Consider the following 27,046-nt stretch of genomic DNA (forward strand, 5'->3'; position numbering starts at 1 on the left):
GTGGTCTGGTGCCCGCAGACATTGGGTGAGGCGCCCCGTGAACCTGTGGTCTGGTGCCTGCAGACGTTGGGTGAAATGCCCCATCAACCTGTGGTCTGGTGCCTGCAGACGTTGGGTGAGGTGCCCTGTGAACCTGTGGTCTGGTGCCTGCAGACGTTGGGTGAGGTGCCCCATGAACCTGTGGTCTGGTGCCTGCAGATGTTGGGTTAGGTGCCCGTGAACCTGTGATCTGGTGCCTGCAGATGTTGGGTTAGGTGCCCGTGAACCTGTGATCTGGTGCCTGCAGACGTTGGGTGAGGCGCCCTGTGAACCTGTGGTCTGGTGCCTGCAGACATTGGGTGAGGTACCCTTTGAACCTGTGGTCTGGTGCCTGCAGATGTTGGATTAGGTGCCCGTGAACCTGTGGTCTGGTGCCTGCAGACGTTGGGTGAGGCGCCCTATGAACCTGTGGTCTGGTGTCTGTGGATGTTGGATGAGGTGCCCTGCAGACGTAGGGTGAGGCGCCCTATGAACCTGTGGTCTGGTGCCTGCAGACATTGGGTGAGGCGCCCTGTGAACCTGTGGTCTGGTGTCTGTGGATGTTGGATGAGGTGCCCTGTGAACCTGTGGTCTGGTGCCTGCAGATGTTGGGTTAGGTGCCCGTGAACCTGTGGTCTGGTGCCTGCAGACTTTGGGTGAGGCGCCCTATGAACCTGTGGTCTGGTGCCTGAAGACATTGGGTGAGGCGCCCTGTGAACCTGTGGTCTGGTGTCTGTGGATGTTGGATGAGGTGCCCTGTGAACCTGTTGTCTGGTGCCTGCAGATGTTGGGTGAGGTGCCCTTTGAACCTGTGGTCTGGTGTCTGTGGATGTTGGGTGAGGTGCCCTGTGAACCTGTGATCTGGTGTCTGCGGATGTTGGGTGAGGTGCTCCGTGTATCTGTGGTCTGGTGCCCAGGAATTGCAGCGCTAGATGGGCCTCCAGGATGCTGGTGCTGCTAGCGAGTCTGGCCACCCACACCAGGTGGCGGCCAGGGCGCTCAGGTGGCTGTTGCTTTCCAGCAAGACATGGGGTTGCCGCTGGACCCAGGTGTCTGTGAGGCCCAGGCACAGACCTTGCTTCTTCAGGAGGCTCCTGGGTGGACAAGGTGAGTCCTTTCTCCCACCACCTCTTTGAAAATCTGTGTTTTAGAACTCAACTTTTTGAGTGACATCAGAAGGCCCGTGAACTGGTGAGCTGCCCCAAGTCTTTTGCTGCCCATGGTGGGCATGAGCCACCTTCTGAGTTGGCTCCAAGTCACAGAGGCCATGGAGTGGGGGCCTCCACTGTGCAGGGAGAGGGTCTGGCCCTGGGCGGGGCACTGGGAAGGGAGGTAGTGGCCTGAGGCCAGCTCTGCTGGAATTCTTCTATTGTAGAGTGGGGAAGCCTGGGAGCTGGAATCAGAAAACCTGAGTTAGGACCTGAACTCTGTCACTCTCATTTGTGCCTGGCACCAGCTCCCTTTACCTCTCTTCAACTTTACTGCTTCTCTCGAAGAATGAAGCATGCACACCTCACCCCATCTGCATGCAGAGCATGCTTCATTCATGAGGGAATGCTTTGAAAATATTTTTAAATTGTAATGTTCAAATATATGTGTGAGTTCATCATCAAGTCACTCAACAAACATATGGTTAATTCTATTCTAAGGTGATGTGTGTTCCTAAAAGTCACCCTGCTATGCAAAATCACATTAAAAATAACATGGGAACCTAATCAAAATGGCAGTATGATTCACGTGGTCGGTGGCAGGACACAGGCAAGTGTGACAATTGGCTTGGCTCTTTGCCTCGAGGAGGCCTGGTGCTGGCTTGTGGAAGTGGGAGTGGCGGCTTACAAGTCACTGTGGAGGGGAGATGGGTACCGGAAGCTGGAGCTGGTGTTGCACAGGTGGGCTCAGGCAGGCTCAGGAGGCTCCCAGAACAGCTCCGTTCAGCTGAGTGTGGTTTTCTGCCTCCATCTTGAGAGGAGGTTCTTCAAAGAGGGGTGAAGGGGGACTTTTTGGCCATCACTCAGCATCCTATGGGACAGCCGCTCCCAGATGGTCAGTAGCATGGGAACAAGTCTGCGTTTTCTAAACGAGACACAGCAGAGTCAACTGCCCGGCTGACCCAACTGCCTGTCCTGTGCCAGGCCTTATACAGTGTGGCTGATCCTTATCCGGTCATTAGATTTGTTTCCTAACAAACTGTATGTTAAATACCTGGCATGGGACCTTGAGTGAGTGGGCATTCGATGTATAGTGGTCACTGCTGGCATTCATCACATGAACTTCTCATTTTCCTTAACATTTTTCTAATAATCTCACTTAAAATTCATTTGGAGAATTCTGAGCTAGGATTTGGAAATCCCATGTTTGTGGAATAGTTTGTAGTTGAATGAGGTGAATGGTGGATGGTGCCAGGTGAAGAGGTGGGATTCCCAGCCCAGATATGCTGGCTCCAGCCTGTAGCTGCTCCTTCACACTCATTCACATGGGTTCATGAATGCACCTGTGTGGGTGCTCATTGTGCATGCATACACACATGAGCATTCCTGTGTGTGTGTCTGTGCTGCATGAGCTCTTTGTAGGAGTTGTGTGTGCATATCTGTGGCTGAGTGCTGTGTGTGTGTGTCCATACGTGTGTACTTGGGTGCACGTGTGTGTGTTGTGCTGTGTGAGTTCTGTGTGCACTTGTGTTCATGTTAGTGTACACGTCTGCTCTGTGAGCTTTGAGCTCTGTGCACATCTGTGTGAACTGTGTGCATGTGTGAGCATGAGTGTGCATATGTCTGCTGTCTGCACTGTGTACATGTAAGTGTGAGTGTGCATGTATCTGTCCTGGCGAGCTCTGTGCTTGCACATGAGTGCACATATGTGTTTGTACATGAGTCTGCTGCATCAGCTCTGTGCACACGTGTGAGTATGCGTGTCTGCTGCGTGAGCTCTGTATGTGCATGTGTCTGAGCACGAGTGTGCACATGTGAGTGCAGTGCGAGCTCTGTGTGTGCACACACATTTGTGCATGTTGTGAGTGCTGTATGTGCACACACATGTCCATCTGTGTATGCCATTCTGGAACTCTGGTTCTTTTATGCAGCTTGGCTCTTTTGCGGTGTGAGCCCTATGTGTGTGTGCATGCTTGTGCACATGGTGTGAGTGCTGTGTGTGCACATGTGTGTCCATCTGTGCATGCTATTCTGGAATGCCAATTCTTTTATGCAGCTTGGCTCCTTTTCCCATGAGACCCTCATGGAACATTAAGCCCAGCAGACAAGGCTGGCCCCAGCCACTGTGATAGTTATTAAACAGCAATAAAGCAGGATCTGTATTTACAGACCCAGAGTGTGCTCAGACTGGGAGGTATTAAACATCATCCATCATCAAATGGAAAACAGTCAGATGCAGGGAGTGCGGAATGGAGTTAATATTTTTGGTTAACTTCACCCATAAAGAGCTATACAACCCCCAATAAAACACCAAGAGGAGGAGAGGAAGCTCCCTCAGACTGAAGCAGTCATCAGCATGATCCACAGACAGGCTCCTGGGTCTCTTCATGCCTGTGGGTTTGCAGCCATGTCACAGGGACTGGCCATTCTGCAGCTAATTACACAGCTGTGGCTCAGAGCAAGTGATGTCTCAGGGTCCCTTTCCAGAATTCTCATTGCTTGCTTTGCCTTAGGTCAGCTCATTGGCAGTGCTGGAGAGCTGGGGTGGATGGAGAAGTGACATATACTTGCAGAACCTGAGAATTTGGGAAGGGAGGGTCTTGGCCAAAGACTATTTGCCCAGGAAGGTGGCATGCAGTAAATAGCTTAGAGTTCAACCTGGGAGGTTGGCATTGGGGCACGGGCATGTGTGCTGGTGGCCAGTCATTACCAATCCTCCAGTTTCCTCTTTGTTGTCTGTGAGTGGATGAGCTCAGCCCAGGGGATGTTGTGTGTACAGCATTTGGCGCAGAGGTAGCACCTGGGATAGAGGCCTGGGCACTGTGCACGTGGGCACAGGGATCGCTGCTCCTCCTCTGAGCCGAGGCTTCCTGTCTGGGTAAGGTCCAGCCCTCCACCTAGGAGCTTACAGAATATTAAGCAGGGACAGAGACTCTAGAATGTGCCCATCTCTTCTCCAGCCCTTGGTTGAATGTGGGCCTCTTAGGCACAGGCCAGTAGCACTCACCCCTTGCCTGCCCAAGACATCATCACAGCTTAGTATGGGGCAGGCGGGTGAGGTGCTATTGGAAACAGATGCTTAGTGCCACAAAGAAAAATCAGCACTGAGACAAAGGATCTCTCAGCAAGGCAATCTTTGCGTTCTGCAGAAAGGGTACTACTGTTAGCCATGAGAGTACAACCAACAAAGGAAAAGCAGACATATTTATCCTTTACGCATTTGGGGTCATCCTTACTGCTGTGTCTGATCTCCCTTTAGATTGCTGAGCCAGACCTCACAATCTAAAACTGAACCTTATTGGCTAATAACTTAAAACTTTCTGGAATAAGTAAAGGTAAAGGGGAAGTCCAAATAAGGAAGGGACAGGAAGTTGCTTGCAAAAGGACTTAGAAAAGTAGTAACAAATATCTTGGTACAAGGACATAGAATGTACTACATGCCTGTGAGCATGTCTGACAGCTACATAGGATAGGGCTTAACAAAGAGCTACTAGCAAAAAGCAGGAAGGCTTTGAAGAAAGTTTTAAAAAGTGACTTATTTCTAACATTTATTATTATTACTCTTTCATAAGAAAGGAAACTCCAAAGAGTAACTTTTCTACTTCCCACAGGCAGGGATTATGTCACTTCTGATCTGGAAGGGGTTTAGCAGCTGAGGAGATGATCATCACACATAGAGTTTGGTTTCCAGAAAAATAAGGGAGAATTTTTGCAACTCTTGAACTTTACCCTTCCAAACTTTTTAAGTCTTTTACACTATAAGTTTTAAGTGACCTTTTGTGTGTCTAAAGCATTTCATGAGCAGTGCCCCAGCCAGAGCCTGTCTAGAGGGGAAGATTAGGTTGGGATGGGCTCCCAGACTTTGGAGGAGGAGGAGAACATGGGTTTCTTAGCTAGCTGGCTGGCCCTGAGGTTTTGGGAGCCTTTGGTAGCTGAGCGAGGTCTTGCATTTCTATGCACATTGTAAGGCGATTTTGTCGGCCTGTGCTGCCTTCCAGCTGATATTAGGAGCATAGGGTGCCTGTGAGTGCAGGCCTGGAAAGGGAGGCTTCTCCATTGCAGGAGGCTTCAGCCTATTTGGGTACAGTACCTGTTTCCCCACTTGCATCCCAGGAAAGGCTCTGATTCCAGGGCTCAGCCTGGGGCTTCTATGCGTCCCTCCTTGACTCCCTAGGGGTAGCCGAGGTGGCCACTGTAGCACTCAGCTGGCTTTCCCCAGGAAGTCCCTTGCTTACATGGCCTTCACTGCTGCCTCTTTCATGGGCAGGCCCAGCCCAGCATGGGCAAAGGCTTCAGGGAGCAGGACTGTGGCGGCTCCGTGGCATAAGGGGCATGTGCCATCAGTCCTAGGGATGGTGGCTTGGCCCCATTTGGGGCCCTCAGTAGAAGGTTTGGATTTAATGATTACTTGGGGTGCATCACGTGCTCTGAGTCTCAGGGAAGGCCTAGGATGGGCCCTGAAGTGCTGCCTGACTAAGGCTAGGCTCTTCAGGTGAGAAACTGATTCCCATTTCCTGCTCCCCTCCCCTTCCTTCAAGGGATCCTGTTAGACTTTTCACTTTGCTCCGAGGCCTCCAAATCCCACTAAGTGACTGTCGCTTTTCCAGGGCATCCTTGGGTGCTACACTAAGCTTTAATAAAGGGCTTTATCCACAGCTTCAGGAAAGTCTCTCAATAAATTAGATCTGCTGGTTAGCCTTCATCGGTGATTTTTATTAACCTCCAGGTAAAGAAATATTGCCAGTTATAGAAGCATGATTTATTTCTGTATAAGCCAGGCTAGTGTGGCCCCCATGGGCTCCCAAGACGGATGACGCTGTGTACATGCAGAGTGCTGGGCTGGCCATGAGAGGTACTTGTGAGGGCACTTGGTGGCTGGAGGGCTGGGAGTCGCTCTCACACGGATTCTCTCAGGGACACAGGGACCCTCACAGGGACTCTCACAGGGAAACAGGGGCTCTCACCATGCTCTTCCCTTTTGTGTGGATGTCCTGCAGGTGGGAGCGTGGCCTTCAAGGTGCTCAGGGCCTTGTTGGAGGCCACCTGCAGCTGGATGTGCTGCCCTGCCATTGACCCCATTGCTGGCCTTGGACGGGGCCTGTTCCTCATAGGCACAGAGACACAGGCTGGCGTTCCTGGCCTGGAGTGGAGAGCAGGGTGTGGAAGCCTGATAGGAGGCCAGAGCCTTTATGTCCTTCCTGGTCTCTGGTGGCAGCAGCTCCCTTGCTGAATGGCTTTGCCCTGGGAGGTGATGGCTGGGCCTTGACATCAGGGTGCCCAGGCTCAGATCATGCCTCTGCAGCTGTGTGGCTCCCCTCGGAGCATCTCCTTCATCTGTGAAGTGTGGAGAGTGGTCACTGCTGCTCACCGGAGTGGGGAGGTGACAGGCCTGGCCCCGGGCTCAATTCTTGTTCATGCTGTTGCCTCCCTTGGGCTCTCTTGTCTACACCACTGGCACAGGAGCTCCCAAGAGATTGCTCATGCCCTGGGAGATCACGCCATGCTGATGGCCTCCATTTCTTGGGGTGTCTCTCACTGAGCGGGACCCTAGTTCCCATTCTTTTCATCCTCAAATCCCACGAAGCTGAGCAGGAAAGACGTGGACCCTGCTGAATTGCCCCTTGCTGTGCAGGAAAAGAAACTGAGGTTGATTGCCTGGGGACTTCATGTGTACTTGGGACCCAGACCTCCTGGCTGCATCCACTGTGCTGGTTCTGTGCCCTGCTGAGCCATTTTGGAAATTGTGTTATCATCTCACATATAGAGCATGCTTCTCTGGGATTCACTGCTGCTATTTCTCAAGCACCGTTCCAGTGTATTCAGGCCATCCTCACTTCCTTCCGCATGCGCTGGGCAGCTTCTCTTTGGCCTCTCACATCTGAGATGCTTTGTATCAGGAGTGTCCTCTCAGAAGGCTGAGTGTGAGTTCAAATTCCAGTTCCAGGTGATGGCTATGTGGAACCCAGCCAAGGTCTTTTCATCTGTGTCTCAGTTTCATTGCTGGAGAAAGAGGGAGTATCCCAGCACGTCCTCACAGAGTTGTTGGCAGACTGAACGAGTTGAGGGGAATGAGCAGGAGTAACCCTTGGACCAGGGCCTGTCGTAGTTGTCTCTGTCCTGTGAGCATTCACTACAATTTTTATTATCGCCTGTTCCCCTTCCTGGCCCATCATGGGTGCAGCTCTGCACAGTTCATCCTCCCATGCTGCTGTCTCCTCTCCTCCCCTCCTCTCTCCAGCAGACCTTTGCTGTGGCTGCCGAACCATGGCCGTGGCTGTCTTGGGGCCCCGCTGCTGTGCACTGCGTGTGCTCTCCTGACGTGCTGGGTGCCCAGCTGTGCTTGAGTCACACCTGAGCCCGGGGCCACTACTCATACCCTGTTCCTGCACAGTGAGGTCTGCCCCGTTCCAGGGGCAGACTCGGCAGCCTGGCCCTCCTTGGCCTTGTTTGGCAGCCCTGGGCCCAGCCCTTGTCTATGTTGGGCAGTGCAAGGTGTTGGGAGCAGAGAATGGGCAGAAGCCCCTGCCTCAGGCTTCCTGGGGCCTGGCAAGAGGCCTGGGGCAATGCTGCCCCCACCATCGAGAAAAAGGCCGGCACCTCCAATGACTGTTTGTGGTGGGAAACAGGTACTGAGCAAGTCTGGACTCCAACCCCAGCAGGGCATCCCTGTGCCTCCACTCTGCGGGGTACCCCTAGTCTCCAGAGGAAGGTCATGACAGTGTCCTTGTAAACAAGGTACCTGAGCATCACATTCCCAGGCCCGCATTCCAGCCACCTCCAGCCTGCAGGACACACCAGGTCATGCCGAGGGTCTCCTGAGGAGCGCAGGACTGTGAGAACAGATTGCAGCGTGGATTTTCAAAGGATTAAAGTTAATTAAAGAGCTCCTCCTTGCTTTCATGTCCTTGGGTTTGCCAGCTATTTACATGCTAATGCTGCCCTGCCACTGAGGATGAGGGGTGTCTGTGCACTGCGCTGTCAGGAGGAGAACTGCGGGAGGAGAGGAGCACCTTGTTATATATTATCCTGCCTCCCTTCGGTGGGAGAAGCGCGTGGATGCAGACACGTTCGAAAGTCAGCAGCAGGGTCGCTTTTTGTATTTCCTGAAGTGTCTGCGTGTCTGACTTGAATGTTCTCCATTTGGACCCCACCTTACACTGCATAATTGAATGTATCATGCGTGGAAATGTCTCTGCATAAGCAATTGTATAAATAAAGAGATTGTGGAAAGTAGGGTCTGAAGTTTCTAAGTATACAGGGCTGTGTTTCCTGGAAGCCTGTCTTCCTTGGCAAAGGTGACTTTCAGCTTTGTGGAGTCAGCCAGTTGCAGTGCCCTCTGGCCCTCAGCACCACTGTCTTGATGTGGATGTGGACGTGTGCATGTGCGTGTGCGAGGGCTCATCAGGTGTGTTAGTTCTTGCGTCACTGTAAAGGAATACTCGAGACTGGGTCATTCTGCACACTGTACGGGAAGCATGGTGCTGGCATCTGCTTCTGTGGAGGCACAGGAAGCTTCTGATCATGGCAGAAGGCAAAGGAGGAGCATGCCCCACAGGGTCTCTCTCACTGAGCTAGGACCTCATTTCCCATTCTTTTCATCCTCACTGAATTGTGTGGGGCATGCCCCACAGCAAGAACAGGAGCAGGAGAGAGACTCAAGGTTCCAGACTTTTAAACAATACTCCTTACTGGGGGGATGGCTCTGCCCTCATAATCTAATACCTCCCACCAGGCCCCACCTCCATCTTTGGGAGATTTGGAGATTTGGGAGATTTCAACCTGAGATTTGGAGAAAACAAACATCCAAACCGTATCACCAAGTATTTGTTGAATGAATAAATGAATGTTGGTATCATTGTTGGATGTGTTTTAGCTGCAGAATCTAAAAGCCAGGGTTTTGGGGTGCTTGGAGTTGGAGTGTGAAAAGATGGGTGGTGGCAGTCAGGTATGCCATGTGCTTGCCTGTGTGCGTGTGTGTCTGTGTGCATGTCTGCATGTCCATGTGCATGTGTGTGTGCATGTGTTGGTGTGTGCGTGTCTATGCACATGTCTGTGTGCATGTGTCTGTGCATATACGTGCATGTCTGTGCATGTGTGTGTGTGTCCATGTGCGTGTGTGTCTGTGCATGTCTGTCTGAATCTTTCTTGGATGGCCCCTTGCTACTTTCCCAGGGAGCTAGTTTTCTGTGGCCTTGGCTGGGTAGGACCCAGGCTCTGCTCGCCTCTCCGGAATGGAGCAGGCAGTGCTGCGGGGAACTGGGTGCAGCGTGGCCAGGCCAAGGCAGGCACGTGTGTGAGTTTTGTGTTCAGTATCCCTCCTCCACTGTGGGCTACCATGGTGACAGCTGACATTTGTGCAATGTGGAAGTGAGACTGTCTTGTGGAGTTTCCTACTCTCCTCAGGCAGAGAGAGGATTTAGTGACCTGTCACTTGATGGTATGCCTTCAAAGCTTTTTCTCATCTGGTTTAATTCAACTTATGTTGAGTGTCAGTTGTGACCCATGTCAAAGGTTTACACAGCTTGATGTAAGTTAAAATGGAGAAAACAGACTTGATTCAGTTGCTGCTGACAATGGGGGACAGAGCTGAGCTCCTTTCAGATTTGTGTAGATGTGACTGGACGTTTTAAAGGGAGTGTGGGGAGCAGGGGCCCAAATGGAGTCAGGGAAGTGAAAAATTACAGAAAGCAGCAAGAGGATTGGTCGTGTGAATGTGATCAGCTGACTGCTATGAGCTGGCAGGTCTGGGCTGTTGGACGGGCTTCTGCTCCCCCTCCCCAGCCCCAGACTGGGAGACTGGCCTGTTTTCCTGATGATTACGTTCCAAAGGAGTGACTCTCAGTCCTTGAGAAGGACATGCCAGAGCTGTAGGAGGTACGGGCTTGTATGTCTCCAAGGGACCAGGAAGGAGTCACAATTGTCAGCTCAGTTTTTCTGAAGGAATTGCTCTAGGAAGGGGAGGCAGGGCAGAGGCCTGTTGTCAGGTATGCTAGAAGCAAGGGCCACTTCTCCTGAGAGCCCTGAGCTGTTTCCCACAGGAACTCAGGGTGCTGTAGCTCAGGCTTCAGGAAGTCCTGCTGTGGCGGGCCAAGTCTAAGTGTAGGGGTGGGATGGAGTCCTTGTGTGCTGAGAGTTCTTGTGGTTCTCAGCAGCCAACAGTGCAAGACACCCGTGATTATTAAGCTGAGCTTCTCAGGGCAGCCTCAGTGACTGCACACAGCACCTAGAAGGTTTTAAATCAGTATTGGCTGAATGAACAATTCCAAAGAGCGGTGAATACCACTGTTTTCAGGAAGATGGAGTTAACGCATTTTCTTTGATCCTTGTGTTAAATATAATGAAGAGCCCCAGATGTTATCTACGGAATGAGCACAGTGAACCTTGGCAGGCTGGAGGCCAGGGGTCTCAGGCCTTGGAACAGCGTGGTGGGGAGCTGCCCAGGGTTCCTCGTCTGCCTCTTACATCCCAGACTTGGAGCTAAGGAAGCACAACCCCAAAATGCTGACACTCCCCAGCAAAGGCCTAGGGAACAGAAAATGGGAAGACAGAAAATGTGGTCAATGTCTGGCAGTAATGGAAATAAAAATGTAATGGGTAAGGTCAGTAGCAGAATGGAAGCAACAGGGGAGCTCATTTGTGAACTCAGAGATGGAACAATAGGAACTGCCCAATCTGAACAGCAGAGAGAATACAATGGAATAAAATGAACAAAGTCCCAGGCGCCCGTGGGACCATAGCTGAAGATCCAGCATTCCAGTCGCAGGGATCTCAGAGCGGGGAGGGTCCAGAGGAGCTGAGACAGAACTATGGAGGCAGCAGGCAGTGTCTTCGTGGTGAATCCAGACCCTTCACTGCTCTGTGGGTCTACTCAGATTTTCTGTTTCTTTTTTGAGTCAGTTTTGGTAGCCTTTGTCTTTTCAGGAGTTTGTTCATTTCACCTCAGATAGCTAATTTTTGGCAAGCAGCTATTCATAGTATTCCTTTATAATCTTTATTTCTGTAAGGTCAGTTATAGTGTCTCTTTCACTCCTGATTTCAGTGATCTGCACCCTCATTCTTTTTTTTGTTGGTTGGCCCAGCTAAAAGTTTTTGTCAATTCTCTTGCTCTTCTAATGAAACCAACTTTTGGTTTGACCGTTTTCTTTCATTGTTTTTGTGTTATTTCACTTATTTCTGCTCTAATCTTTATTATTTCCTTCCTTCTGCTTGGATCAACAGAAGTTGGACTCCATAAAAATTAAAATTTTTGCCCCATGAAAGACCCTGTGAAGAGGTGAAAAGACAAGCTTTAGATTGAGAGGAAATATTTGTAAGCTTCACATTTGACAAAGACTATTTATTATCTGTAATGGATAAGAAAACTCTCAAAACTCAATAGTAGAAAAACAAAACAGATACACCTATTTAGCAAATGAGCAAAAGATATAGACAGACATTTTTACCAAAGAACATATGCAGATGGCAGTTAAACCCATGAAGAGATGTTTGACATCATTAGTCATTAGGGAAACACAAGTTAAAACCAAAGTGGGGCATCACCACGCAGCCAACAAAATGTAAAAACTGACACCATCAAATGCCAGCAGGTGTGTAGAGAAGCTGGACCTCTTGTGCCTTGCTGATGGGAATGTAAAATGGTGTAGCCACTCTGGAAAACAGCTCGACAGTTTCTTAAAAACTGCACTGCAACTCTCACATGACCAGCAGCTGCATTCCTGGGTGTTTATTCCAGTGAAATAAAACCAAGGTTCAGACAAAAACCTACAGAGGACTCTTCCTAGCAGCTTTTGCATAATGGCCAAATACTGGAAAGAATTCTGATGTCCTTCAGTGGTGAATGGTTAAACAACAGTAGTGCCTCCATCCCACAGAATATTACTCAGGAATAAGTGGGAATTAACTGTTGATAAACACAGTAACTTGAACAGATATCCAAATAGTTTAGCCAAGTGAGGAAGCCAGTCCCTAAAGGTCATGTACTTCATGATCCCGTTTGTGTGATGCTATTAAAAGGCTGAAGTTGTAGAAAGCATGTGGATAACTGCCATTAGTTACAGAGATGCACAGGATGGATTTGGTTGTGGCTATTAAGGGACAACATGAGGGATTTTTGTGATGATAAAATATTCTATATTTTGACTATATCATTGTCAGTTTATGGGTTGTGATACCGTGTCGTAGTTTTGCAAGATGTTGCTATTGAGAAAAACTGGATAAATGCTACTTGTGATCTCTGTATTATTTTTATAGCTGCATTTGAATCTGTAATTGTATCAAAAAACATGGGGAGAAATGCCAGATATAGTGTGCACCTGAAGTTAAATAAATAAATTTGAAAAGTTTAGATTGGGCATAGTAGCCAACGCCTGTAATCCCAGCACTTTGAGAGACTGAGGCAGGTGGATCACTTGAGATCAGGAGTTTGAGACCAGCCTGGCCAGCATGGTGAAACAGTCTCTACTAAAAATACAAAAAATTAGGCGTGGTGGCACACACTTGGAATCCCAGCTACTTGGGAGGCTGAGGCAGGAGAATTGCTTGAACACAGAAGGTGGAGGTTGCGGTGAGCTGAGACTGCGCCACTGTACTTCATCCTAGGTGACAGAATGAGTGAGACTGTCTCAAAAAACAAAAAAAGTCATCAGCTTTATTATCTCCAAACAAGAGCATCCACTTATCCTCTGAAACTTTGAAGGCAAGCATTGACTTCTCCTCTTTAACTGTAAAAGTCCTAGATGGCATCTTCCAGCAGAAGGCTGTTTTTGTGTACACTGCAAGTCTGGTGTTTAGTGTGGCCACCTTCGTGGGTGCTCTTAGCTGGATCTTCTGGAAAACGTGCTGCAGCTTCTCCATTAGCACTTGTTGCTTCACCTTGCACTTTTCTGTTATGGGGCTGGTCTCTTACTGTAAACCTCACAAACCCACCTCTGCTAGCTTCAGACTTTAATTCTGCAGCTTCCCCACCTCTCTCAGCCTTGTAGAACTTGCTATGGCTTAAGGGAATGTTGGGCTGGTTTGGTCCTCTATTCCAACCACTCAGACTTTCTCCATATCAGCAGTAAGACAGTTTCACTTTCTTATCATTGGTGTGTTCAGTGGAGCAGCACTTTTAATTTCCTCTGAGAACTTTCCCTTTTTATTCACAAACTGGCTAGCTATTTGGCATGAGAGGCCTGGCTTTCGGCTTATCTTGGTTTTGGCATACCTTCTCACTAAGCTTAATCCTCTCTAGCATTTGGTTTAAAGGAGAGACCTGCTACTCTTCCTTTCTCTTGAATGCTTAGAGGCTGTTGTAGGGTTATTAATTGGCCTGATTTTAATATTGTTGTGTCTCAGGGAATAGAGAGGCCCAAGGAGAGGGAGGGAGATGGCCAGTCCGTGAAGCAGTCACACACATGCAACATTGATTGGTTAAGCTTGCTGCCTTATGGGCATAGTTCGTGGCACCCCAGAAACAATGACAGTAGTAACATTAGAGATCACCAGTCACAGGTCATCACCACAACAGACATAATAGTGATAAAAATGTCTGAAATACTCTGAGGACGTGGCACCCTAGAAACAGTGACAATAGTAACATCAGAGATCACCAGTCACATGTCATCACCACAACAGACATAATACTGACAGAAATGTCTGAAATATTGGGAAGATTTCTAACATGTGACGGAGACATGCAGTGAGCATATGCTGTTGAAAACATGGTGCCAACGGCCTTGCTCAAGGCAGGACTGCCACAAACCTTCCATTTATAAGAAGCACAGTATCAAGGAGCCATGATATCTGCCTGGCGGGAGGCACTGGTGCAGGTGAGATCTGATGTGTACCCAGGCCTGATCCACATTTGCTGTGTGGCTGGACGCCTTGGTGGGTGTGCAGAAGCTCGTGCTGTGGGAGGAGTATTCTGCAGGTGGAGCATGGCTCCTGGGCGTGGGTGCACGCGCAAACTTGTGCTGTGAGCTGTAGGGGGAGCTGTGGGGGGAGTGTTCGGCAGGCAGAGCATGGCTTATGTGCATGCGTGGCTGTGAGTGGAGTTGGTGGGATCCAGGTGACCACTTCCCACCTTCGTGTCAATCTGTAGACAGCCAAGTTCTTAGGATTCTAGGTACCTAATGTCATTTCTGACACCTGCTTGGGCTCCTTGTACTTCCAGGGCTGTTGTGTCCTCACAGCGCCTCCAGTCAGGAGACCTGGCCTTGGGGAGGTAGGACAGGCACACGTCTGGGTTGCTGGTTGCCTTTAGGGGTAAACTCTTCCTCCTGTCTTCTGTTTAAAAGATGACCCACAGTGGATTCAGGCCTTTGATTTACCAATGCCTGGAACTGTGGGAAATGTTCTCCAGTGACAGCCTGGGCTTCCATGGGATTTAATTTTGATACACTGACCTTTGTGTGTAAGAAGAACCCAAACTCATAACTGGTTGGATTGCCCTCCTCAGACTTGACACTTCATCCGGAGAGAACTCTGAGCCAACCCTAAGGGATTCGGGCTGGAACTCTAGTTCCCCATGGGGAGGCGGCGCAGGAACTCAGCGTCCTCCCTTGTCCTGACTGGTGCATGCTCCCACGCCCATGCCTGGGAGCCTGGACTCTGGCTCACATTTCTCAGCACGTCTTAGGGCTGTGTGTGGTCTGCATGTCCGTGGGATTGTATGTGAGGTCATGGGGCCCCTGTGGGCTGCCTGGTTTCCTGTTTTCACCCCCATTGTGTCTGGTGTTTTTTCACTCAGAATTGAGGCATCTGTTGTTGGCTTGCCTGTGGAGTTTCCGTCCCCTCCCTGAGCTCCCAGCTCCCAGCCAACCCCAGTGTGGACTTGTGACTGATAGGAAGCCCCCCTACGCTGCTGGGCCTCAGGTTTGGGGCTGCGGAGTGGATGGGTGTATTCTGTGACCACTGGAATCTGAAAACATGCAGCCCTCTTTGACAATAACACAGTACATGTGTAAAGCTTGGGAACTGATCAGAAAGTATAAAGAGGTCATTGAAAAAGACCTTGACCCCTGCGCCCAGAGGTAGCACCAAGAATATGGTGGTCATTTCATCTCCATATCTCCCTTCCTTCCCTGTCACTCATTCAGCCAATCTTATCAGCCAACCACTAAGCACTCACGGACACCCACATGCACAGGTGCCATGGGAGCAGCCGAGTGTGGGGACAGCTATGGGCAGGGCCAGCAGCCCTGTGTGCTGCCTGCACCTGTCACATTTTACTGCAGCAAGTACCTGTACCATTCAACATTTCTTGAAAATAAAATCTTCTTTGGCTGTACGATGTTACTTTGTATAGACATACCAAAAGTAAACTCTTCATAGGAAATTTAGCTTCGTTTCTAATGTTTTCATTATTATTGCTAATGTGTGCAACATCCTTGTACTCAGCTTTTTCCCCATATCTGATTCATTTGTTATTTATTTATTTGTTTAGAGAGAGGGTCTTGCTCTGTCACCCAGGCTGGAGCGTGGTGGTGCCATCGTGGCTCACTGCAGTCTTGAACTCCTGTGCTCAAAATAACCTCCTGCCTGAGACTCCCAAGTAGCTGGGACTATGCACACTGACACACCTGGCTAATTAAAAAAAAACATTTTTTTGTAGAGATTGGGACTCACTATTTTGCCGAGGCTCAAGTGGTTCTCCTGCTGCAGCCTCCCGAAGTGCTGGGATTACAGGTGTGAACCATCACAGCCTGATTATTAGGCAAGTTACCGAGTGGAAGGTGGTGAACACTTTCAGGACCCTTGGCCAGTGTTACCCACTGGGTTTCCAGAAGTGCCCATGGATCTCCCAGCAGGCGTGGTTGCAGCCCTCATGGCCTCACTTGTGCTGGGTGTTAGCATTTTACTTCCTGCCACTCCAGGTAAGGAACGGGTCTTACTGAATTGTGTGCTTATTTGTCAGTTACTTTTCTTCTGTTGATTGTCTGTTGATTTTTCCCAGTTTTCTATTACCGTGCCAGTGATTTTCCTATTGATTTGTAAAAGATTTTCATGTATTTGTGACACATTTCCCCAGTTTGTCTTTTTCCTTTTGTGTTTTTAAGTGGCGTTTTGGGACCATGGAGGTGTTGGTGTTGTGAAGCATGCTAGTCTTTCTCTGTATCATTCCTTCCACTGCTTTGGTCCCCACAGCCTTTCAGGGCATTGCTCTGCTGAGTATCCATCTGGTTGCCTTTAGTTCTAGTGCAGTGAAGCAGGTGAGGGCAGGGGTAACTGGGTCATCTGGGCTGGTTCAAATCAGGGCTCCACACCCATATGCTCTGTGGCCTTGGGGATGTTATTCATACCTGCTGCGCTTTGGCTGTCTCTGTGAGGATGGGCTGATCGAAGGGCCCACCTCCTGCCCAGCACATGGCCTGGCACGTGGTGCCTGGCTGGCGAGTGCATGAGTAGGTCCTGGGCTGGGAGCATGAGCTCTTGGAGTTCTGCATCTTTCCCATCCAATCAGTGGCATCCTCAGCCAGGTGCCCTCATCCCACACTGCCGTACCCTGAGAAGGTGGTAGACAGGTGATACCGGTGGGCTTGGGGCATCCTCTCACCCGGTGCTTGCTCTGTGCCCTTCTGTGGAAGTACCTAGCCTCCCTGCCCCGTGCACACTCTCCCCCTGTGTGGAGTGGGTCTTCCTTCCTGGTGTGGGGCTCCCTGAGTGCCCTGCCCAGCGTTGCCTATGTCACCTTAGCTTGTTTGTACAATGCTCATGTCTGCCTCCCTCTCCAGGCTGAGTTCCGGAAGAGCAGGGTGGCGCCACCCCCGTTGCCACTTGCTAGGACCTGGCCTGACCCTGAGTGGGAGCCCACAGCTCTGGGCGTGAACCCAAAATGTCAGGAAGCAGCACAGGGTCCCGTGTGGTAGCCTGGTGGGAGAACTTAGCGCCAGTGAGTCATTGTGTTTTGAATCCTCCACGTGCTGACTTCTGGCCGCACTCAGCCCAGCACAACTCTGAAGGAGAGGAGGGCAAGACCAGCTCTCCCCGGCTGAGATCAGCTTTCAATTGAGGAGGGACCTTGACATCACAGCTGTTTGGGTAATGTCATGCCCCTGACCATGGATATGTCCTGAGTCTTTTCAGGACTTGTGGGATCACTACTGTCTGGGGTCTTCAGGTACGCATTAGAGCCCAGGGCTGGGGTAAGCACTTTCCCATGTGCCCATTAGCATGATGGCCAGAGCCTAGGCTCGGCTTCATGAAGGCTGGAGACCTGGGGTGATTGCCTTCACCTGGAAGCCTCCTCCTAATCTGAAAGGGAGGACTCCAGCCTGCGAGGTGGTTCTGAGGACTGATCAGCTGGTGGGTTCACTCATTCGTTTTTCAATTGAACACGGTTTCTGAGCACCTGTTTTGTTCCAGGAACTGGGCAGGGACTGGGGCTGGGTGTCTCACATGAATCAGACATCAGGGAGCTGATACATGGAAACTCCTTGGCACAAGACCTGGAGTGTGCCTGGCATCCTGGGCACTGGCTGCTTGCCTGACACCCGTCGATGGAGAAAGCTGCCTAGGCTTTGCAGCATTGTAAGATTTTTGATCTGTAGAAGACCAAGTCCATCTAATTCCCTGTTTTGCTGATAGGAATGTTGAGGCTTAGGGAGGGAAAGGGACCCATCTGACTGCTCAGGCTGGCTGGTCGCCCCAGGGCTGCGACTCCATGGTGCTGTCTGTCCCCCGAGTTGCCCAGCTGTCCTTCCTCCCTGTGCCCTGTCAAATAAACTGCACTTAAAATAGAGCTGTGCAGCACAGGGCCTGTCTGCGGCCCATGAGCCACATCCATGTGGGTCACATCCTCCTCCCTGGTGAGGGGCCATCTGCAGCCACTGTGGCTCATCCCAGTGCCTTCCTGGCTGTGCACAACATGCACATCATCAGAGCGTGGGTGTGAGGAGCTGCTGTAATGAGGCTGGTGCTGGTTCAGGTGGTTGCTGGGGGCTGCATTTATACAACTAACACAAATGAAGTGGAATTTGTCATAGAGCAGTGTGAAATCTAAGTAAAATTGCTTTGGGAGATCATAATTGATTCCCACTCCTTCCTACAACAGGTATTGTAGAGCTTTTTATCAGAGGTTGAAATTGCAAGAACCCCGTTTGCTCGTAGGGAACCCAGAGCAGCGGCTAGTCCCCTCCTCCTCCAGCTACACGTGGGTGGTGGAGGCCTGTAGGGAGGGAGTGATGGCAGGAAGCCGGAGGAGACAGCTGTAGGGCAGGGCAGGGAGCGTGCTCTGTGCACCTGGTTCTGCTGTGGGCAGGGACGTGAGCAGGTGAGAGGGGACCCTGTGCCTACTCTGGGAGCAGCCTTGTATTCAGCCTCCTATTGCCCTCAGGAGAACTCACAGAGGTGCAGTTGATGGAGAATGCACAGCTGCTTGCTGGAGGGAAGATGCTCCTAAAGGCTGGGGACTGTTTTTATCTCCTTGAGGTTCCTCGGAATCCAGTTTCCCAGCAGAAATGGAGCTTTGTCAACAGTAAACCAAGTTTATTAGTCAGATAAGATAACCTTGTAATGAGGCTTGTGGAAATCAAAGGAGGCAAAAATAAAGAACAGAAGGTCAATGGGAAAAGAGGGAGAGACATGGTATTATCAGGCATTGAGCAGGGGTGGCCGAGAGTACCAGGCGCAGGCTGGGGTCTGAGGAGGACAGAAATGCATCTGACAGCAGGGTGCCTCTCTGTCCCTGCCTCTGATAGTGGGTCCCAGAAACCCCTGGTGGCCTGCATTGTTGCCCTTCAGAAGCTGGTTGTTGGTGGCCATTACAGAGACTGTGTCTCCTTGTTCTCAGTTACCTCTGCTGGGGCAGCTCTGATTTGTTTTGGAGGTATTTTAATCAAATGCAGATGGGCAGGTTCTGCTCCTACAGGGTCTGGCCACCTGTCGCTGGCACCCTGGCTCACCCAGGGGCCTCTGTACATCAAGGCTGCTCTGGGGCCCACGTGTAACATGCTCTAATTAGCATAAGCAAGTGAATTAGCCTTATCTGGTCATGAAAGAAGTGAAGCAAGAAATGCGTTTGGTAACACTTTGTTAGCGCTTTGTTCGAGTTGCTATACGGAAATTATTAATAGTAGAATTGCATTCTGTTACAATTACCCTCTAATTCAGTCACCAGCCATTCAACTGGCCTTTTTACCCAATTAACAAGGTAATGAGTTTTGATGACTCTGAAAACTTTTTGACAGGGACTCTTTTCTTCAATCCCAGGCTTCCCTACAGGCTGGGGGAGCCTCCTCAGGCCATGTATGGAAATTCTGTGGGGTGCGGGGCTGACGGTAGCTGACCGTCATAGCTCTGGGTTCCACATTCCTAGGGTCCTCTCTGCTAGCCAGGGGTGCCTGCAGAAATGAGGCTGGGATTACAGGGGGAGCACTTCGGGCCAAAGACTAGATTTCCATCTGCTCCCTGAATGTGGTTAGCCCAGTGTCCGCAGCACTGTCAGGAGGGGGACTGCCTGCATCAAGCCTTCAGGCCTTTCTCCCAGCACATGTGTCTGGGTGCTGGGGATCATCTTGTTTCTGTTCCCTGAATTTTTACTTCTCTTTAGCTCCATGTTTCCTCTTTTCCCCCTCTCACATTTCATTGTAATCACAACTCGCTCATTAACTTCAAATCACCCTCCATCAGTCACTCTCTTGCCTAGAAACTTCCTGGCTCCTCATCTTCTGTTGCCATGGGTGTGTCATGCAAAGTGCCCTGGGCCTGCACCTGACACCAGCTCCCACTGGAGCTGGGCTCAGGGGTCCAGCAGGAGGCTGGTCTTCCATCTGAATGTGTTTTCCATGAGCTATTTGTAAATGGGACTCTACAGCCATCGCCAAGCTCTTCAAGCTACAGAATTTTTTTTTAATTGCTGCTTTTAAATCTTTTTATTAGAGCATAACAAACATATAGAAAATACTCTGTCCTGAGAGTACAACTTAGGGGGTTATGATGAAGTCATCCCATCTGTGTGTCACCTCCATTGTCGGGAACATAGTGTTACCAGGGCACTGTGTTGCTGTGTGCAGTTATTTTATTTCCATCCTCTGAGTATATCACATAATTTTTTTACTCTTCTGTGAATTGGCCTTTGAATTTCTTTAATTCTTGGCTATTGTGACCAACACTGCAGGATGGGAGAATATATCATCTTTGTTAGGTGTTTGTATTGTGAGTATCTCCTCCCATTCTGTAGCAGCTTTTCACAGTCTCTAACTCAAAATAAATTCTTAATTTTAATGAGATTGAATGTATTAATTTTTATATCCTTCTCTGGTTGTGATTCGAGTGTGTGTATCCTGTTTAAGAAAACTGCACTACCCTCCAGGCCATTCCAGGGTTTCATTCGTGTCTTCTTGGTGGCCTTGCTTCTTCACACTGACCATGGCACTACGCAGCTTTGTTGCACTATTCAGCCTTGTTGCCCCGCACAGCCCTGTTGCGCTGCATGAAGTTTCTTTCTTTTTTTTTTCCCCCCCATTTTTCTTGTCTACATGGGTATCCAGTGGACTCAGCACCACTTAACTGCAAAGCTGTTCCTTCCCCCTGTGCCACGGTGCTGGTTACACCTTTATGTGAGCTGGCTCTGACTGTATTGGCTGTTTCTGGAATCTGTATTTCATTGATATGTTCCTCTCTTTTTGGCAAAACCACAAGTCTCAATTCCTGAGACTATTACGAGTCTTGTTACCTGATAGGGTGGCCCTCTCTGCTTGTCTGCATCAGGACTGCTGCGGCTCTGCATGGCCATCTGCCTCATCGTATAAACTTTACAGCTCAGCCGGTCCGTCTCACTAGCGGACCTGGTCAAGTTCTTATTGAGAATGCGTTGATTAAATGATACCTGCACAATATTGAATCTTCTGATCCATGGACTTACTATATGCTATGTGTTTAGGTCATACTTATTTTCTCTCAAAATTGTTTCACAATGTTTTGTGTTTTGTAAATAATAGTATTTGTGCTTGTATGTAGAAATCTAATTGGATTTTGTTATTGACTTTGGTCCCGAAACATTGCTAAATCTACTTATTTTAGTAATTTATTTATAGATTATATTGACTTTTCCTTTTTCATAATTGAGTCATTTAATAATAGTTTTCATTTTTTTCTCAATCTTCATACCTTTCATGTCTCTTCTTGTCTTATGTGTGGCTTAGCATTGCCAATGCTGTTTTGAACAGAAGGGCTGATAATGTTTATTTTGCATCCTCAGAAGGAAAGCGTTCAGCATTTCACTGTTAAAGATCATGCTGATGACTTTAGTAAGGAAATGCTTTCAGATTAAAGTTCTCTGTATTCCTCATTTGCTAAGAGGGTTTTGTTTCATCGTTTTTATTGTGAATAGATGTTGAATTTTAATCAAATGCCTTTTTTTGCAAATATTGAGATGATCATTTGATTTTCCTCTTTATTTTGTTAATGCACATTAAATTAATTGATTTTCAAATGTTAAACCAAACTTACATTCCAGGAATAAACGAGCATGGCCTATGGGTTACGCTCTGTGTGTCATGCTGTATTTGGTTTGCTAATACGTTAATTAGGGATTTTGCATCTGCATTTATTGGAGAAAAAGGTCATTAATTTTCGTTTCTCAGAGTGTGCTTTTCGGGTTTGGATGTCATGGTTTTTCTGGCCTTAGAAAATATTAGCAAATTCTCTTCTGTTGTTTTTGTATTCATTTTATAAAAATGGCGATACTTCTTCTTTAATGGCTTGGTAGAATGTACCAGCAAAAGCATCTGGGGCTAGGGGTTTCTTGTTTAGAAGATTTTAAATTTGGGCTTGATTTCTTTTAATAGCTTTGAAACATCAGATTTTCTGTTTCTTCTTTATTCAGTTACGGTAAAATTAGTTTTTAACCTTTAAAACTTCATTTTCTCAAAATTTTGAAATTCATTTGTGTAAAGTTGTTTATTGGCATGTTTTATATATTTTTCTGATCTCTAGTATGTCTTTTTCAATATTGTTATTTGCTTATTTATTTTTAATCTGTCTCATCAAGAGTTTATCAATCTTATTAGTCTTTTAAAGGAACCAACTTTTGGCTTTATTGATTCTCTCCCATATGTATTCTATTTCATTAATTTGTTACTTCTTTCTTTGAGTCTAATTTGATGTTATTCTAACTTTTTAAGTTGTATATATAGATAATTGATATTTATCCTTGTCTTCTAGTATACGCATTTAAGGTTGTCAGTTTAGTTGCATAACATATGTTTCAATGTGTTGTATTTTTCTTATCATTAGGTTCAAACCATTTATCAATTTCCATTGTGATTTTTTTTTGACCAATAGGTTAGTCAGAAACAAATTTCTCAATTTCCCAACATTTGGTGATTTTCAGATATCTTCTTATTGATTTCTAGCCTTATCTCTCTGTGCTCAGAGACTATCCTCTGAATGACACTAGTCACATACAACTTACCAAGAAATGTTCTATGGCCCCATAGGAAGTCGGTTTTATAAATGGCCCATACACACTTAAAAACAGTATTCTGCAGTTGTTGAGTGCAGTGTTCTGTAAATACCTATATATAATTTGTTAATAATATTCTTCACATTTTCTTAGTGATGATTTTTCTCAGCTCCTGTGAGAATTGTATTGACATTTCCCATTATGATTGTGGGTTTTGTGTCTTTCTTTTTTAATTTCATCAATTATTGCAGTATGTCTTTGGATGCTGTTTCATTAGGAACATAGAAATTATGAATTGTCTTCCTGGTGAATTTTTCCTTTTGTTATTATGAAATATTCTTTATCTCTGTGGATTGTTTTGATTTTTAAAACTCCTTTGTGGGATATCTTAATTGTAGAATAAAGATTTTTCTTTATTATTATCTTGTTATATATGGTTTTATGTAATTTTTAGTGCTATGTTGGTAATTATAAGATATTCACTTACCAAAGTCTAATAAAAATTAGTACTTCTTTTCCTTCTAGACAATGGAAGGGGCTTAAAATCTTTTCTTCTGTTTACATGTTGCTCCATTCATAGGCTATTGCTGTAAAGTACTTTATTCATACACACACTTATGTGTTTGAAAAGGTATTGTTTTAATATATTCATTTATATTTATGCATTTATAACTCTTTTTATTCCTTTGTGTTGCCACCTGTATCTCTAAGCATCCATCTGGGATCATTTTTCTTGTGTCTGCAAAATATTCCTTGTTTCCTTTTATATAGATTTCATGGTGAGGAATTATCTGATTTTCTTGATGTGAAAAACATATTTAATTCACTTTTATTTTTGAAGAACAGTTTTGCTGGGTATAAAATCATAGGTTATCAGTGCCTGTCCCACCCGCCAGCCTGTAGCTGTTTGAATCTATCATTCCACTGTCTTTTGACTTCCATTGATTCTGCTCAGAAATGAGCTGTCAGTCTTACCATTACTTCTTTTAAGTTAATCTGTCTTCGTCTTCTCTCCTCTTCTCTACCTCTTTTGATTGTTGTCTTTTTAGGGGGAGAAGTGTTATTGAAATGTTCCTCTAGTTCTATACTTTTTTAATTAATAAATTTGTTTTTGGGAGAGTTTAAGGTTCACAGAAAAACTGAGAAGACAGCATAGAGCTCTCGTGTGATTCCTTCCACAGTGCAGTTTTGTCTGTTATTAAAGTCTTACATTACTGTGGTATATTTGTTACAGTTAATGAACCAGTACTGACACATTATCTTTAACTAAAGCCCATAGTTTACATTAAGGTTTACTCTTTGTATTGTATCTATCTTTCTATGGATTTTGATAAGTTCATAATGTTGTGTTTTTCTCATTACAGTGTCATACAGAATAGTTTGCTTCTATTCTCTGGAAGAGATTTTAGAGAATTGGTATCATTTCTCACTTAAATAGTTGGTGGAATTCATCAGTGAAGCCATCTAGGTCTGGCACTTTCCTTTTTGGGAGGTTGTTAATGAGCAATTTAATTTATTTAATGGATACAGCATGTTTTTTACTGACTGAACCCAGGGCTAGGGTTGTCCCCAAAGTGGCCATAGGGGGCTCCCACAAGGGACAGCCGCAAACCCTCCTGAGATGGGGTTGGTTGGGATTCTTTTTTTTTTTTTTTTTTTTTTTTGTTTTGCTTTGTTTTTTTTAATTTTTTATTGGATTATAGGTTTTGGGGTACATGAGCAGAGCATGCAAGACAGTTGCGTAGGTACACACATGGCAGTGTGCTTTGCTTTTCTTCTCCCCTTCACCCACATTTGGCATTTCTCCCCAGGCTATCCCTCCCCACCTCCCCCTCCCACTGGCCCTCCCCTTTTCCCCCCAATAGGCCCCACTGTTTAGTACTCCCCTTTCTGTGTCCATGTGTTCTCATTTTTCATCACCCGCCTATGAGTGAGAATATGCGGTGTTTCATTTTCTGCTCTTGTGTCAGTTTGCTGAGGATGATGTTTTCCAGATTCATCCATGTCCCTACAAACGACACAAACTCATCATTTCTGATTGCTGCATAATATTCCATGGTGTATATGTGCCACATTTTTCCAATCCAGTCTATTATCAATGGGCATTTGGGTTGATTCCAGGTCTTTGCTATTGTAAACAGTGCTGCAATGAACATTCGTGTACATGTGTCCTTATAGTCGAACGATTTATAGTCTTTTGGATATATACCCAGTAATGGGATTGCTGGGTCAAATGGAATTTCTATTTCTAAGGCCTTGAGGAATCGCCACACTGTCTTCCACAATGGTTGAACTAATTTACACTCCCACCAACAGTGTAAAAGTGTTCCTTTTTCTCCACATCCTCTCCAGCATCTGTTGTCTCCAGATTTTTTAATGATCGCCATTCTAACTGGCGTGAGATGGTATCTCAATGTGGTTTTGATTTGCATCTCTCTGATGACCAGTGACGATGAGCATTTTTTCATATGATTGTTGGCCTCATATATGTCTTCTTTCGTAAAGTATCTGTTCATATCCTTTGCCCACTTTTGAATGGGCTTGTTTGTTTTTTTCCTGTAAATCTGCTTGAGTTGTTTGTAAATTCTGGATATCAGCCCTTTGTCAGATGGGTAGACTGCAAAAATTTTTTCCCATTCTGTTGGTTGCCGATCCACTCTAGTGACTGTTTCTTTTGCCGTGCAGAAGCTGTGGAGTTTGATTAGGTCCCATTTGTCTATTTTGGCTTTTGTTGCCAATGCTTTTGGTGTTTCGTTCATGAAGTCCTTGCCTACTCCTATGTCCTGGATGGTTTTGCCTAGATTTCCTTCTGGGGTTTTTATGGTGCCAGGTCTTATGTTTAAGTCTTTAATCCATCTGGAGTTAATTTTAGTGTAAGGTGTCAGGAAGGGGTCCAGTTTCTGCTTTCTGCACATGGCTAGCCAGTTTTCCCAACACCATTTGTTAAACATGGAATCCTTTCCCCATTGCTTGTTTTTGTCGGGTTTATCAGGTTGGGATTCTAAAGAGAGAAGCAGTAAACACTAAAAGATCATTTAAAGTGTTTATTAGGGAAACTTGCCTACAGAGGGAGCAGCAGCTTCTTTGTGACCATGGTGAGACCTGGGTATGTCTACAGGGATGGGTCCCATTATGGAGTTTATATAGGAGTTTAAGGAAATTGGCTTTGGGCCAGTTTCTGTGTGATGGCAACATGCTTGGTCTTTCTGTTTCAGGCATTAATGTAATGCTCAAGCCCACAGGGAAAATATGCCACTGCCTGGGTCACATAGTGGTGAAGGCTCTCTGTGTTTCTCAGTCAGGAAGGAGAAAGTGAGCTGGGAGTGGGCAGACCCCTAGAAAGACTGATTCAGTTGATCTCCTTCTCCTCATGTGAATTTTGGTGGTTCGTGTCTTTCAAGGAATTGGTCCATTTCCTCTAAGTTGTCAAATTTCTGAGCATAGAGTTGTTCATAATGTTTCTTTATTACCCTTCAGATGTCTGCAGAATTAGTAGCAATGGCACCTCTTTCACTTTTTCTGTTAGTAATTTGTGTCTTCTTTTTTTTCTTTTTTAATGTTGGTCAACCTGGCTACAGATTTATCAATTTTAAAGAACCAGCTTTTGGTTTTGTTGGTTTTTCTCCATGTATCTTCTGTTTTTAGCTTCATTGTTTTCTGTTGCAATTTTTGTTCTTTCTTTTTTTTTGAGATGGAATCTTTCTCTGTCACCAGGCTGGAATGCAGTGGCACGATCTCAGCTCACTGCAACCTCCACCTCCTGGGTTCAAGCAATTCTTCTGCCTCAGCCTCCTGAGTAGCTGGGACTACAGGTGCATGCCACCACGCCTGACTAATTATTGTATTTTTAGTAGAGATGGGGTTTCACCATGTTAGACAGGCTGTTCTCGAACTCTTGACTTCATGATCCAGTCTCCCCGGCCTCCGAAAGTGCTGGGATTACCGGTGTGAGCCACGGCACCTGGCCAATTTTTATTATTTCTTTTCTTCTTGCTTTAGGCTCACATTGTTTTTCTTTTTTTGGTTTCCTAATGGGAAGTTTAGATGATTGATTTTAGATCTTTCTTTTTCTTCCCCTAACATTTACATTCAATGCTATAAATTTTTCTCTAAGCACGGCTTTTGTTGCATCCTACGATTTTGATAGGTTGCATTTTCATTTTCTTGTTTAAAATATTCTTAAACATCTCTTGAGACTTCTTTGACCCATGCATTATTTAGAAGTGGATTGTTTAGTCTCCAAATATTTTGGGATTTTTTCAGTTATCTTTCTGTTACTGATTTCCAGTTTAATTTTAGTGAGGTCTCAGAGCTTCCTTTTTTATATCCTTTATATTTTTAAAAATTTCTTCACATGTGTTTTATGTCCCAAATGTGGTCTGTCTAGGTAAATTTTCCATGTGAGTTTGAGAAGAATATGTATTCTGCTGTTGATGAAGTATTCTGTCATTGTCCATTAGACCCAGTTGATTGATGGTGCCATTGAGTTCAGCTG

At 46.7% G+C, this 27,046-nt stretch overlaps 1 protein-coding gene across 29 annotated transcripts in view; it reads left to right on the forward strand.

The window, feature by feature from the left end:
* The window catches only part of MAD1L1 (mitotic arrest deficient 1 like 1), a 415,821-nt gene that overhangs the window by 191,986 nt on the left and 196,789 nt on the right, over window positions 1-27,046 (forward strand). The window contains exon 1 of one of the 29 annotated variants that reach the window (XM_078363932.1): window positions 375-17,186. The exons of the other annotated variants lie outside the window; for them this stretch is intronic. The gene's annotated coding sequence lies outside the window, so the exon portion shown is untranslated. Of the gene's footprint in view, window positions 1-374; window positions 17,187-27,046 lie in introns of those variants that run through there. 29 annotated transcript variants of the gene reach the window in all.

Source organism: Callithrix jacchus, chromosome 2, assembly GCF_049354715.1.
Source record: "Callithrix jacchus isolate 240 chromosome 2, calJac240_pri, whole genome shotgun sequence".
Taxonomy (NCBI): Eukaryota; Metazoa; Chordata; class Mammalia; order Primates; family Cebidae; genus Callithrix; species Callithrix jacchus.